Consider the following 3,431-nt stretch of genomic DNA (forward strand, 5'->3'; position numbering starts at 1 on the left):
GTATGACAAAGCTGTTTGTTCATCTATTTGTGAGTAAGTGAAGCATGTGGCCAGCACATGCTTACACTTAACGATACAACTTTGCTGAGTGCCATTTTGGAGCCTTCATTTAACGCGAAGCAAACACGTGGCTTAGAGGTTGTTATGTTATGTTACAAGAGCGGGAAAAATCTGGGTTTTGTTCACAGAGGATAGCTGACTGGTGGGGGAGATTTCTAGGCTCTCTTAAGCGTGTATATATATCCTTAAGAGATAAGAAATCAGTGTGTGTGATTCTTGTAACTTCATCTATAATCTTGTATCTTGTTCCTGGTGATTGAATAAAGATTGTTGCTCTATTCTTCAGTGGATGTAAGCCATCTGGATGTAAGCCATCTCCAGGCTAAACCACTTAAATCTGTTTTTTTTCATTGGTTGCTGTTTTTAGCTTCTTCTGTGTTTCTTTTGTGGTTGCTTAAGTGTTTCTTAGTCAAACATCAGAGTGTTTAGATAAATCTTGGGGAGTCTTGATTGGTTAAATTCGATCAAGGTCTAACAAATTGGTATCAGAGCCCAACAACTCTAATCTTTGACCCAAGAAATGGCAACTTCTAAGTTTCAAGTAGAGAAGTTTACTGGAGAAAATGATTTCCACCTATGGCGGCTCAAGATGAGAGCATTGTTGGTTCACCAAGGGCTTGAAGAAACATTGGGGGATCCAAGATCTGAAAAGAAGCCTAGTAAGCTCAGTAATGAAGAAATGCAAGATGCATTGGACAAGGCTCATAGCACCCTAATCTTGAGTCTCAGTGATGGTGTTCTGAGGGAAGTGGGGGATCAAACAACTGCAGTAGGCCTCTGGAAGAAATTAGAAGACCTATATACGAAAAAATCTCTAACCAAGAGACTGTGCACCAAGAAAAGGATATATACATTGCAGATGGAGGAGGGTAGCTCTCTGGCAAATCACATTGATAACTTCAACAGGATTATTCTTGATCTTGAAGACATCAATGTGAAATTAGAAGATGAAGACAAGGCAATAATCTTGTTATCATCTCTCCCACCTTCCTATGAACATTTTGTAGACATATTATTGTATGGAAGACAGTCAATAACCATGGAGAAGGATTAACAGTAGAGGCAGACCAGAGAAGAATGATTTCAGTAACAAGAACAAAAAACGTAGCAAATCTAAGTCAAATAATAAAAGTCTGAAATGTTTCTAGTGCCACAAAGAGGGACATTTCAAGAAAGACTGTCCAGAGAGAAAGAACAAGGAAAAAGATGGACCCAAGAGGAATGGAGATGTTGCTGTTGCGTCAGATGAAAAGGATGATGATGGCTATGACTCAGCTGGTGTTCTTTTGGCCACTGGAACTCAAACCAATGGTAAGTGGGTATTAGATTCTGGATGCACTTATCACATGTGCCCTGATAAAAATCTTTTTACCAGTTATAGGCTTTTTAATGGTGGAGAAGTCATGATGGGAAACAACTCACTTTGCAAAGTAGTTGGTCTCGGAACCATTAGACTTAAGATGTTTGATGGGGTAATTAGGGAATTAAGTGAAGTTAGGCATGTTCTTGAGCTAAAAAAAAACTTAATATCCCTAGGAATCCTTGATCAAATGGGTTGTACCTTTAAAATGGAATCTGGTGTTATGAGGATAATTAAAGGGTCTATGGTGATAATGAAGGGGGCAAAAAATAATGCCTTGTATGTGCTACAAGGAACAACCATTACAAGGGATGTTAGTGTCTCTACAAGTCAGAATCTAAACAAAACACTAATGTGGCAAATAAGATTGGGGCATATGAGTGAGAAGGGAATGAAGATCCTAGAAAGGCAGGGAGTCTTAGGGGATAATAAGTTAGATCCTATTGAGTTCTGTGAGGTATGTGTCCTAGGTAAATCCTCTAGAACTAGCTTAAAAAATGCAGTACATAAGACCAAAGGGACTTTAGATTACATCCACTCTGATCTGTGGGGACTAGCACAAACAACTTCTTTAGGTGGAGCTAAATACTTCATATCCTTTATTGATGAATATTCTAGAATGGTTTGGGTATATCTCTTGAAGGGTAAAATGAAGTCTTTAAGAAGTTTAAGCAGTGGAAAGCACTGGTAGAAACACAAACAGGTAGAAAAGTCAAGAGGCTAAGAACTGATAACGGATTAGAATTTTGCAATCAATTGTTTGATGATTTTTGTGCTCAGAATGGAGTTGTAAGGCACAAGACAGTAAGGCATACTCCACAGCAAAATGGACTTGCTGAGAGAATGAATAGAACTCTCATGGACAAAGTAAGATATCTGCTGATTCACTCAAAACTTCCTCAGTCTTTATGGGCTGAAACTTTGATGACAGCTTGCTACTTAGTAAATAGAAGTCCATCCAGTGCCATAGACTTTAAAACACCTGTAGAAATGTGGTCAAGCAGAGCTGCAAACTATTCTGATTTGAAGATATTTGGCTGCCCAGCATTTGCACATGTAAAGCAAGGAAAGCTTGAGCCTAGGGCTCTGAAATGTGTTTTTCTTGGATATCCAGAAGGTGTAAAAGGCTATAGGCTCTGGTGTACTGATCTAAAACCACCCAGGTGTATAGTTAGTAGAGATGTGGTCTTCAATGAACAAGAAATGCTTAAGAGCTATACAAAGAAGCTTGAAGATTCAAACAAGGACACTGGATCATTGGAAGATCAGATTAAGGTGGAGCTTACTGGAAAAGCTGAGGATACAACTTCATATGAAATGTCAGAAGATGAGGAGAGAGATGCAGGTGATTCTGATGAAGCTTCAGAAAGTCAGACAACATTGCATGACTCTCAGCTGGCTAGGGATATAGAAAAAGAGAGTTATAAGGGCACCCAAGAAGTATGCATATGCAGACCTGATTGCATATGCATTGACAGCAACTCAAGAACTGGACTATGATGAACCTAAATCCTATAAGGAAGCTGTTTCAGGGAAGAATGCAGACCAGTGGTTGAAAGCCATGAAGGAAGAAATGGATTCTCTGTATAAAAATGACACGTGGACACTTGTGAGAAAACCAGACAAGAAAAAGGTGATAGGCTGCAAATGGGTGTATAAACTCAAGCAGGGCATCTCAAGAGTAGAACCAGTGAGATTCAAAGCTAGACTTGTTGCAAAGGGGTTCACTCAAAAGAAGGGCGTTGACTTTACTGAGGTATTTTCACCTGTAGTGAGGCATGCCTCTATAAGAATCATCTTGTCACTGGTGGTTGTAAACAACATGCATTTAGAACAAATGGATGTAAAAACAACATTCTTACATGGGGAATTATAAGAGCATATTATAATGGCACAACTTAAAAGCTTCATTCAAGAATCCAAGGCTGACTGGGTTTGTCACTTGAAGAAGTCTCTGTATGGACTCAAACAGTCTCCAAGGCAATGGTACCTCAGATTTGACATCTTTATG

This window comes from Citrus sinensis, chromosome 8, assembly GCF_022201045.2.
Source record: "Citrus sinensis cultivar Valencia sweet orange chromosome 8, DVS_A1.0, whole genome shotgun sequence".
Taxonomy (NCBI): Eukaryota; Viridiplantae; Streptophyta; class Magnoliopsida; order Sapindales; family Rutaceae; genus Citrus; species Citrus sinensis.